This window comes from Lactuca virosa, chromosome 1 (genome assembly GCF_052849685.1).
Source record: "Lactuca virosa cultivar CGN04683 chromosome 1, Lactuca_virosa_CGN04683_v6, whole genome shotgun sequence".
Lineage (NCBI taxonomy): Eukaryota > Viridiplantae > Streptophyta > Magnoliopsida > Asterales > Asteraceae > Lactuca > Lactuca virosa.
The window spans coordinates 298552275-298565344 of record NC_136426.1 but is presented as its reverse complement, the minus strand read 5'-3'; positions in this window follow the sequence as shown (position 1 = coordinate 298565344).

The following is a 13070-nucleotide window of genomic DNA, read 5'->3' as shown; positions in this document are numbered from 1 at the left end:
CTAAAGATGAAGGAATCCGACATTGCTGCTTACACTTCTTGGTTTGAAGACCTAGCACTTCTTTGCCCGGGAATGGTCACCCTGGAAAGCAAAAAGATTGAGAGATACATGTGGGGACTGACACAACCCACCAAAGGAAATGTCCTGGCTGCTAGGCCAAACACTTTTGACAGCGCCAAGTGCCTGGCACAAACCCTCATAGATCACAGAGTTGATCTTGATGAAGTGACAACCGCTCCTGAGCCAGCAAAGGTGAGCGGTGAGAAAAGAAAATTTTGGAAGCAGCGCAAGGGCCAACCTTCGCAGGAGCCCTCAAAGAAACAGCAAACGGTGGCAGTCCACGCTGCTACTACTCCTGCCGCTGCCCCTGCCATTCAAGTACCTACCAGTAAATATGCTGGTACCCTTCCTTGGTGCGACAAGTGTAACTATCATCATAATCCCGGCTTATGCCGAGAAATGTCATGCACCAGCTGTGGCAAAAAGGGGCACACGGCTCGAGTTTGCACAACACCAGTACAACCAACCAATCAGGCATCTGGAGCAGGCGTCGGTCAAGCCTGTTATGGTTGTGGAGAAGTCGAGCACTACAAGAGAAACTGCCCCAAGGCAACAACAACAAGTAACACAGGGAGAGTACTAATGATGGGGCAAGAGGAGGCAGTCGCTGATCCTACTGTTGTTTCGGGTACGTTCCTCCTCGACAACTCTTATGCATGCATTCTTTTTGATTATGGTGCGGAGAGAAGTTTTATTTGCCATGCATTCAAACATCTCCTCAAACATAAACCTCAACCACTAACTGAAACCTTTACCGTCGAGATGGATAACGGTGAGAAAGAGAGCACTAATGATATATACGTAGGCTGTACCCTTACCTTAAACGATCATTTTTTTCCCATCGACCTTATGCCAGTTTCCATAAAGAGCATCGATGTCATTATCGACATGGATTGGTTGAGCCCCAATCGTGCTGATATCCTTTGTTACGAAAAAGCTATCCGTCTTAATCTTTCCTCTGATGAAACTCTCATGATTTACGGCGATAAACTCAGTTCAAACCTCCGTATCATTTCGTGCATCAAAGCCCAAAAATTTCTGTGAAAGGAGTGTCATGCATTCCTAGCCCATGTCATTAAAGAGAAGCAGGAAGTTAAAGACCTCGAGAGCATCCCCGAAGTCTGCAACTTTCTCGATGTTTTTCCCGAAGATCTCCTAGGAATCCCTCCTGAACGCCAAGTCGAGTTTCGCATTGACTTAGTCCCCGGAGCTACCCCCGTAGCTAAATCCCCATACCAATTAGCGCCAGCAGAAATGCAGGAGTTATCCAGTCAGCTCAATGAGCTACTCAGCAAAGGATTCATCAGACCGAGTTCCTCACCCTGGGGAGCCCCGATCTTATTTGTGAAAAAGAAGGATGGATCCTTTCGGATGTGCATTGACTATCGCGAACTGAACAAGCTTACTGTCAAAAACCGTTACCCTCTTCCTCCAATCGACGACCTTTTCGATCAACTTCAAGGAGCCAGCTACTTCTCCAAAATAGACCTAAGATCAGGGTAGCATCAACTGCGAGTTCACGAGAATGATGTGCGCAAGACAACATTCCGAACTCGTTATGGACACTATGAATTTGTAGTAATGCCCTTTGGTCTAACCAACGCACCGACAATATTCATGGACCTGATGAATCGGGTGTGCTGTTCCTTCCTAGACAAGTTCATAATCCTGTTTATCGACGATATACTTGTCTATTCCAGAAGTGAGGAGGATCATCGACAACACTTGAGATCGGTGTTGGAAACCTTAAGGACGGAGAAGCTGTACGCGAAATTCTCCAAGTGAGAATTCTGGAATCGAAAAGTAACCTTCTTAGGTCACGTATTAAGCGAGGAAGGCATACACGTGGATCCCTCCAAAATCAAAGCGATAGAGAACTGGTCAGCACCGAAGACACCCATAAAAATCCGTCAATTCTTGGGTCTCGCTGGCTATTATCGCTGATTTATCTAGAATATCTCCAGAATTGCCAAACCCTTAACCACTCTGACTCAGAAAGGCGTACCCTTTTGTTGGAGTGAAAAGCAAGACACTGCGTTCCAAACGTTGAAGCAGGCCCTGTGCAGCGCACCTATCTTGTCCCTGCCCGAAGGGACGGAGGACTTCGTTGTCTACTGTGATGCATCCAATCAGGGCCTAGGCTGTGTGCTCATGCAACGGGGAAAAGTCATTGCTTATGCCTCAAGACAACTGAAAGCACACGAAGTCAACTACACAACGCACGACCTGGAATTGGGAGCAGTGGTCTTCACATTGAAGATATGGAGACATTTTCTCTACGGAACCAAGTGCACTATCTTCACTGACTATAAAAGCCTGCAACATATTTTTGACCAGAAGGAACTAAACATGATACAATGGCGATGGGTTGAGCTACTCAGCGATTACGAGTGCGAAATCCGCTACCATCCCGGCTAGGCCAATGTGGTAGCAGATGCCCTCAGCCGGAAACAGTACTGAGGTCGTAGAGTGAAGGCACTGACCATGACTATCCATTCCCATTTCTCCGCACAAATCAAGGAGGCTCAGTTGGAAGCCTTAAAACTAGAGAACATGCCGGGGGAAGCCTTGAGAGGAATGGAAAAGAACCTAGAGATCAAGGGAAACAGAGTCTATTATCTCATGGACCGCATCTGGACCCCAAAGTTCGGTGGTTACAGAGAGGTTGTAATGAACGAAGCTCGCAAGACTAGATACTCCGTTCATCCAGGCTCGAACAAGATGTACCTCGATCTCCAGAAACTGTATTGGTGGCCGAACATGAAAGCAGAAATCGCTACCTTCGTGGGCAAGTGCCTGATTTGCGCCAAGGTGAAGGTCGAATATCAGAAACCCTCAGGTCTACTCCACCAGCCGGAGATACCTGAGTGGAAGTGGGAGAGAATTACTATGGATTTTATCACCAAATTACCCAAGTCTCCGATTGGGCACGACACCATTTGGGTAATTGTCGACCGACTGACTAAATCCGCCCACTTCCTGCCCATCAAGGAACACTTCAAAATGGAGAGACTCACACGAATCTACATCCGAGAGATAGTTCGACTGCATGGTGTTCCTGTATCCATTATATCCGATCGAGATAGCAGGTTCACTTCGAGGTTCTGGCAATCACTGCAGAAGGCTCTTGGAACTAAGCTGGATATGAGCACAGCTTACCATCCTCAGAGAGATGGGCAGAGTGAGAGAACCATCCAGACCTTGGAAGACATGTTGAGAGCATGTGTCATTGACTTCGGTGAGTCGTGGGACACCCATCTACCCTTGGTCGAGTTTTCCTAAAACAACAGTTATCATACCAGCATCAAGGTTGCGCCTTTCGAAGCCCTCTATGGTCGCAAGTGCAGATCCCCTCTGTGCTGGGCTGAGGTGGGCGACACACAACTAGCCAAGGGGAAAGTCCCTGACAGCACTCTTACTGGCCCAGAAATCATCCGCGAAACCACCGAAAAGATGGTACAAATCCGGGAACGACTCAAAGCCTCACGAGATAGACAAAAGAGCTACGCCAATAAACGACGAAAACCCTTGGAGTTCCAGATCGGAGACCGCGTTCTGCTAAAGGTCTCGCCCTGGAAAGGCATGATACGCTTCGGAAAGCGTGGAAAGCTAAATCCAAGATACATAGGACCCTTCGAGATCCTCACTAGGATCGGTCCCGTAGCCTACAAACTTCGTTTAGCGCAAGAACTTAGCAACATTCATCCTGTATTCCACGTTTAGAATTTTAAGAAATGTGTATCTGACGAAACCCTTACGATTCCTCTCGACGAGATTGAAAACAACGAGAACCTGAACTTCATGGAAGAACCAGTCGAAATCATGGATAAAGAGATCAAACGAACGAAACAAAGTCACATCCCGATAGTGAAGGTTCGATGGAATGCCAAGCGAGGACCTGAATTCACTTGGGAGCGCGAAGATCAGATGAAACAGAAGTATCCGCATCTCTTTTCTAATCCATGATTTGTATTCTATGTTCGAATTCGGGACGAAATTCCCTCTAACGGGGGGATGATGTGACAACCCGAAACTTTTTCCGTTATCCTTACCTAGTTTCTGTTAATAAAATTTGGAATTTTATTTATTTCCGTTCACGTTAGTATTATTTTTGGTCTAACGGATTATTCTAAGCTCGGTTCAATCGAGTTTTGGATTCAAAAATGAGGTTTTCTAAGTAAAAGCATAGCATCCAGGCCAAACAACCCTTCGAGACAAGTTTACGGCCGCAAACTCAGTTTACGACTGTAAACTCTGTTTACGACCGTAAACCCTGTTCACGGCCGTAAACCCTCCACCTCACCTCCTTGGCCGTAAACTCATCCCTATATAAGGGATGAGTGGCCTTCAATTCTTACTTTACACACTCTAGAAGCTTTCTCTCTCTACTCTCTATCTCTCTCTCTCTCTACAAACTTCGAATTTGCTCAAGGATCCTCAAGAATGTAAGTGATTCTTCACTTTGATTGTGTTTCTATCCTTATTCTAGTGATGAATGATGGGTTTTAAGCATAAGAACAATCCTATGTGCTCATACAAACCCTAATGCTTGGATCTAGGTTTCTCTATTGTACATGAAATGAATCCAAGACTTACAAACCCTAGATCTATCAAATAAGAACTGAAATAAGGGTTTAGTAATTACCTTTGATTGTTATATAACAATAACAATCAATCCTTGCTTTGATTGGCTTCAGAAAGCTTAGTGCCTCAAGTGTTGCACCTCTAATGGAGTCACAAACACCACTAAGCAACTTGGATGAAGAGGGAGGAGAGAGGAGGCACCAAAAACGGCTGGAAACCCTAAAGGATTACTGGTGACGTTTTTGGGGCTTAAGGGTCCTTTATATACATGTAGGCTATTAGGGTTTACAACTAGGAAACCCTAGTCTGACTGTTTAAGCCCTAAGCAGTCCATGGACTCCTTTAACATATCCCTTGGACGATTTCTAATGGGCTTCCCATAGAATTCCTCCAACCTATATATTATTAGGTGATCCATAGCCCAATCGTAATTATCTTATAATTACAAATCCAGTCCCCTAAGTTTAATTAATCTCTTTTAGCCACAAAATTAAATCTTAATTAATTCTTGACTAATATTAATTAAACTATATGATTTCTCCTTTAATATATCATTCTTATAATATATTAATAAATCATAATTAAACCTTTCTCTCCTTAATTCATCCTACATATTGCTATGGTGAAGGCAACCCAAAAGGACCATGCTCATAATCGGGTCAAGTACATACCAAAATAGTTATGGACTTAGAAACTAATCCAACAGTCTCCCACTTGGATAAGTCTAATAACTATTCTGCGTATGACTTCAGAACCTGATCAGCAATCGTAGCTTCCAAAAGTCACTGTCGACTCTGATCTTATCAGATACGCGTGTCCTTTAAATAAGGGATTATATATTCCTCCATTCTACAAGATATCGTATAGACATGAGACATGGATTGAAATCATTCTCTCAGTCTATGTGTCGTTTCCCGATTTCCGATTTATGACGACTGACTAATTGAACAAATCAAATCAGTCCTGGCCCGCCGAGCACTTTCCTTTGTCCTCACTAAATCATCGAGGGGCCCATATATATCGCTTTTATCCCACCTTGGGTAAAAGGAATGGATAAACTTTGACTCAAATGCTTGCTTGCACCTACTAATCGAATCACACACAACAATAAGTTTTATAACACCAAGTTACTGGTGTGTTTACTTATCATCAATGTGCAACCGACCAGCAAATAACAACTCACACGTCTCGGTTTCAAGAATATACAATGTTATCGTCTCACCAATCACTCGTGATAAAACCATGAAGTGATTCAAGTGAGCGTGGGTTTAATCTAATACTTTAATCTTATCAAAGCACTCATGAACTCTGCAGCAAACTTGTACTATGTCTAAATACTTTAGACAATCTACAGACAGATTCATGACAGTCTTCCTTCATACCTACTTCCAACGTATGACCGACTATGGAGGTTCGAATAACGTAGTTATTCTGGAAGTCAAAACATGCAAAATGAAACGCAATAATAATATTAATCCTATATGGTCCCAAAACTTTTGAGCGTAAATAAAAACAATTTTATTTAAACACCATATTGATTACTCATTATTAATTGCTTACTGTTTCAGAAAATCAACTTATTACTCGAATTATAACCACAATTGTCCCATGCTCCAAGCATATACACTTTGGTTTCCTATGGTCCATACTTTCTGAAATAGATCAATTGAAAACTTTTCCAATGAAACTCATTTCACAATCCCCAATCCAAATTCTTGCCACTTTTAGAATATGTTTGATTCTAACATTTTATGCAATGATTCTTTCGTAATGTCATAGCACAAAAGTCACCAAGACCCGGATAATGAAATTACAAGGTATTCTATCGGCAATTGTTACAAGACAATTCCATAGACGTGAAGTCTCACATTCAAAGTACATTCCTTTGAACATCCTTCTCGCATAAAAGTTTCTAATCTAGACATATTTCTTAATATCCAACTCCCATTAATGGAAACATTTCCATATTTGCCATATGACAACTCATTCTTAATAGAATCTTATCTATTCATAATAATGTCAATATAGTCCATCCAGTACTATACTTCCGACAAATCCTCAGTGAACCTCAGATCGTCCTTTGATAGTTGTTTAATTATTTTAGTCAAAACCAGTTCTAGTCCCTTTTGCCTCTTAATGCCCTAGGCATTTGGAAAATTTTAGAATTATCAAATATTATAGCATATGCAATCGATCCTATACCCGAAGCGTATTGGACACGATGCATAATGTCTCACACAAAGACATGATACTTCATCATCCTTCTGTCATAATATTTTATGTGCCCTGTTCCCACAATTCGAACTATGAAGAGGGATGCCGTAATCATAATCGAATTTTGAGAATGCACTATGTATCCTTGACTAATTTTATTAACATTTCTCGATCTAAGCTTTAGAATTTTGAAACGAAGTATAACATTCTCTCCCTTAATTATAGCAAAACAACTTTTCAACCCTTGCAACTTTGCAGAATAAATCTTTGTTTTCTATAAATAATATTGCTAACTTGCAATACTTACCATAATAATCATGCTCCCACTAACATGATGATTATTTTCTTACCAGCATAACACTTATGCTCGACTAGCTTTGACATGTATTCAAAAAACAATTGAACTTCTAGAAAACAATGCTTATTGAATTCCTTAAGTTCATATTTCTAATACCTAATGCTTTGATAAGCCTTTATCTAAGCTTTTTAAGCTCATACACCTTTGCCTTAGATAGCTCACATGTGTGTCTAAACAATTCAGAATTTATGTACTAAGTCCCAAATGTTCAGATCAATTGCCAAATCTCACAATTCGAACTATGAAAAGGGATGCCGTAATCATAATCGAATTTGAGAATACAATTTTCACAATTTCTATCTTCTTAAAATCTCTCTTAGTGAAAGCATTTCCTCACAATCATTTTCATGAAGGAGGAAAACCTTATGACACTTAGATTTTATGATGTATGTGTTCCTATCCATGTGAATTTGTCAAAACGAAAGTTTGCGACAAATCCAAAACCATATGGACTGAACTTGTTCAATCTTGATTTCTTGCCTCATGGTAACATGAATGCCCACCATGTCTTCCAAGCAACTCACCCTTTCGTATCAATGTACTTTCCATTGATCAAGGTGCTTTGTCTTTATGCATTCAAATGAGAACTCATAGAACTCACATGCATAATTAAGTCAATTGGAATGACACAGAAAAGGAGTATGTCATCCACGATAGGCTTTAGACCTCAAGTCGTGTGCTAGTGATGATCAACTAGGTTTAACTCTTGATTTGTTCTTGAAACTTTTCAAGACCATTAAGACTCCCACTGACTCCTTGACATATAAGATTCTCTTGTCAAGAAACATTCCTTGACAAAACAAATATTCAAGAGTTAGTGTAGTTTTTATCAAGACTATCACTTCACATAATTGGTTCTAGTTGGTCTTTGTCTTATCCAAGACATCACAACTTACCAATTTCAATTGTGCAAGAATAAGAAAACTTTTCCAAATTCCACATCATACGAGTGTTATAAACCTACGTAAGACTTGTTACTCATGTCAGAATCTTGACTCTAAGATTTGATATTGGAACGAAGTATGATTGACTTCTTGATTTAACCATTTCTACAATTCTCGATTCCTCTTCTTAGACATGCAATTGCACTAAGACTCACTTAGAGGATCAATTGAGATATGGTTCTTAATCATTAAGACTTATCATAAAACACAATAAAAGGTACTCTCCCTTCTTCTTAGAATAGAGAAACTTTTATCTTTCTGCCTACTTGATTCTTCTTATTCGTTCTGCTATTGATTGAAACTCTTTCAATCAACTCAGAATTATACTTAATCTTATAAGTATAATCATATTAACTAAACTTTAGTAAATCATGACGAATATCTTTATCACTCTTGTGGTGGACTTGATCAACGCACAACCTAGTGTACTCGATCTCCTGGTCCTTCTCTTGACACTTTGCCAAAGAATTAGTCTAATTTCCAAAATATGAAGTTTCTCATTCATCACGCAACCAAGTTGTATGATTCCAAGTTTCTATCCAATTGAAACTTGGGCGATGAGAATCTTCCTTTATTTGGCAAATCCTCGACATTTCACAATCAAGAATCACATCCAATTGCTAAAATTAGAAATACATAAACATCCATTTTTCACATATGCCATTGCAAGGATAAATAAATAGGACGAAATCAAAATTCATTTTATTGCGGAAAAAATTGTCCTTACAATGCAATTCAAATGAAAACTATGCTATTTCAATTTCTAAGCAATCTATTCTAACTCTAAAGTAGTAGCTCAAAAATCCAATCTTCAAGCAAAGCGATCGAAATCCATTTCTTCACGATCAGATTCAGCTTACTTCTTCCCTTAAGCTTCCTCTCTTTTCTTCGATCCTACAAAACATCAAAATGTAATCTTATCACATCATGTATTGAAAATCAAAGAATAGGAACTTATAGAGTTAGTTATTGGATTTTACCTGAAATAGAGCCATACGTCTTGACTCTCCCATCTCTTAGATCTCTCAGGTAAACAGGGCAGCTTCGTCTCCAATGCCCCTTCTCTTGGCAGTAGAAGCAGATGGACTCTTTTGGAATGGCACAAGGAACTATCTCAGAATTTACCTTTTCTGGATTTCCAATGTCACCATTTTCAATGTCCATTGAACTTTGGGAGTTTGATTTGCCAGACGAATTTGCTCGATCAGCACGCCAAATCATTTCTGATTCAGCAGCTATAAGCAAATAGGTCAAATCAATGAGGGTCACGTCATGGTCCATCATATAGTACTCTCTAATGAACTCACTATATGATTCAGGAAGTGACTGAAGAACCCAGTCAACAGCCAACATTTCTGAGATATCGACACCCATCATCCTTAACCTATCAATGTGTGACTTCATCTCTAAGATGTGTGCACACACAGGTTTCCCATCTTCGTGTTTACTTGCCAATAGGGCTTGAGTGAGCTTGAACTTTTCAAGCCTTTGAACTTGTGGGTTAGGGAGAATAATTGGAGGAGGTGGAGGAAGTGAAACATGACTCTCATTTCCTTGATCGTATCGTGGACCGTCATCTTCATTTGGAAAGCTTGTTCCAAGGGACTTGGGAAGACCATTGTAAGATTTAGACATCTACAAAACGGGAGAAAATTCAAGTTAGTTGATAAGAATCCTTGATGTAACACCCAAATGAAACATCAAGGCTAGGATCCAACACAACATTCTACAACCTAGAAGAGGGATGTCGTAATCTAGTTGCAGAATATTTGAAGGTAGGTAAATGACGATTTACCAATTTCCACCATGAAAAACGAAAAAGAAATTTAAGTTTTAAATGAATTGAAACTCCTAGATCTTTTGAGATTCATTGAACTTTTCAATGGCATGTTTAATCTCGATTATGCCCTTCTATTTGTGACTGGGATGCCGAGGATCACAAACAAGGTGTGAATAACCATACAAATCACGTGGTGCACCCAATTGCTACTATCACCTAATCAATGTTCAGGTTAGCCACACACGCTCCATTGATCTATGATAAACATCGAGCCACCCTTCGCCACCAATGTCAATCCCAAATTAGTGTGCCGGTTAGCCACACACGCTCCACTAACGTTTGACAAGGGTACGAAGTGTAATTTCATGGATTAGCATACAAATTCACATTTTGCCCTAAAGTAACTAAGATTGGGAATTTGTAAAAGCATTTAGTTACTTTGTACTTCATTATACTTATAATGGAAGGTTTCGTCCTATCCTACCCGTTCGGCTAACGACCCTCCACTAGTCAAGAGTGCGGTGGGTAAGAGTGGATACCCATTCAATCGCCATTTTATAGGCAATTTCCTTAAACACCCCTTATATACCCATTCAATCAACATTAAACTTTTAATCAAAATTTTAAATTCCAAAACTTGAGGGCAATTTTGAAACTTTTCAAAACATTAGGGTTTAACTATTTAAATTTCAAAAACAAAACTTTTAAGTTCAAATTTAAACTATAAAACCTAAAGGGAGTAATTTGAAACTATTCAAACTTACTAGGGATCAAATAACAAATAATATAAATCAAACAATTAATTTAGTGATTATCTATATTTGACCTAATCCAATTTTAGTCACAAGATAATTACCAAATAATTTGAATAATCTATATTCATCATATAAAGAAACTATTATTCAAAAGATTTGAAATTATCTTTTGTTTTGGTAAGGATAATCATTTACATACAATAAAATTCGGAATTTATTATCAAAAAACGATTTTGGCATCAATCCTACAGCAAAACATCAAGTAAATCCCGAAATATACTCTGTCAGACTCCCGGACTAGCCGAGTCAGTCCTGAACTCGCCGAGTAGGGCCAACTCGCCGAGTCCAGATACTGACTCGCCGAGTTGAGTCGGGCAGAGGCAAAAAAAAATTGATTTTCAGCAGAAAAATGACAATTGCATCACATACAATAGAAACCAATCAAGGCTCTGATACCACTGATGGGTTTCAAGCATAAGAACAATCCTATGTGCTCATACAAACCCTAATGCTTGGATCTAGGTTTCTCTATTGTACATGCAATGAATCCGAGACTTACAAACCCTAGATCTATCAAATAAGAACTGAAATAAGGGTTTAGTAATTACCTTTGATTGTTATATAGCAATAACAATCAATCCTTGCTTTGATTGGCTTCAGAAAGCTTAGTGCCTCAAGTGTTGCACCTCTAATGGAGTCACAAACACCACTAAGCAACTTGGATGAAGAGGGAGGAGAGAGGAGGCACCAAAAACGGTTGGAAACCCTAAAGGATTACTTGTCCAGGTTTTTGGGGCTTAAGGGTCCTTTATATACATGTAGGCTATTAGGGTTTACAACTAGGAAACCCTAATCTGACTGCTTAAGCCCTAAGCAGTCCATGGACTCCTTTAACATATCCCTTGGTCGATTTCTAATGGGCTTCCCATAGAATTCCTCCAACCTATATATTATTAGGTGATCCATAGCCCAATCGTAATTATCTTATAATTACAAATCCAGTCCCCTAAGTTTAATTAATCTCTTTTAGCCACAAAATTAAATCTTAATTAATTCTTGACTAATATTAATTAAACTATATGATTTCTCCTTTAATATATCATTCTTATAATATATTAATAAATCATAATTAAACCTTTCTCTCCTTAATTCATCCTACATATTGCTATGGTGAAGGCAACCCAAAAGGACCATGCTCATAATCGGGTCAAGTACATACCAAAATAGTTATGGACTTAGACACTAATCCAACAGTATCCATGTCTCATCTCGTAAATCTCATATTTTTCTAGATCTTCTCTCTCACCAAGAACACCAAGAACACACACTAGTTCTTGGTGGCTAAAAACCTCATTCCAAGCTTCTTAACAGTAAGTAACTACCATCTGTACTTGTTATCTACTAGAAACCATCGATTTTCGCCTAAAAATCCACCTGAAACGCATGAACTGGGTGTTTACGGCCGTACACCCTTCAATGGCCGTAAACTCCATTTTTGGTCGATTATTGACCTTTAAACCCCTTCCTTAAGCTGGGCACGAGGCTTAGAACACTTCCAGAAGGCTAGAAAGGACCTTGAAACGCCGAAAATCGCACTTTTCGCCAAGTGTTCATGGCCGTAAACCCATGGACCGTAAACCCATGGGCCGTAAACCCTATTGGGCCGCAAACCCTTGACTGTACACTCCTTTTACGACCGCAAACTCCCCATTTTCAAATCACATGCGATTCTAACACTTAGTTTCAAGTGTTTACTGGTCCCTAGGATGATTTCCTTCCATAACAAATAGTGTTAAGCCCTCACCTAATGCATATATGTACTTTTACATGCTAAATAGGATCCGTTTGTGCCCGAGGCTTTATTTGACACTCAGCAATTCCTAGCAACTTACACTCGAATCCCACGTCAAACAGAGAGTTCATACCCCTACACTTTTTCCGAGTTTTTCATGTTTTTCAGGGGGGGGGGGGAATACAAGCAAAAGTACAAGGAAACTTGTGCTCAAAGTATATTACTTGTTTAAAATAATTATATGTTCTGTATGCTTTTAACACAGAAAACAGTTTTACCAAACGATTAAGAAATCAACTCATATAAACAGTTTTCAAAACTAAAGCAATGAACTTGTGAATCTTATCATAAAATGTGATATTTTATAAAGGATTTATACAAAACATAAACAGGATTTTCGGTATTATTACATGCAAATTGTTAGTCTAAAGTTGGAGACACGTCCTTGGTAACACTCCCACCGAATTCGAGAGTGTAGGACTACCACTTGTAACCAGAGTCTCTTGTAGGGAGAGCGTGACTGCTGTGTATAGATCTATACGAGACTGACTATCCCGCACCTCGCTGCTAGCTACAGTGGGAC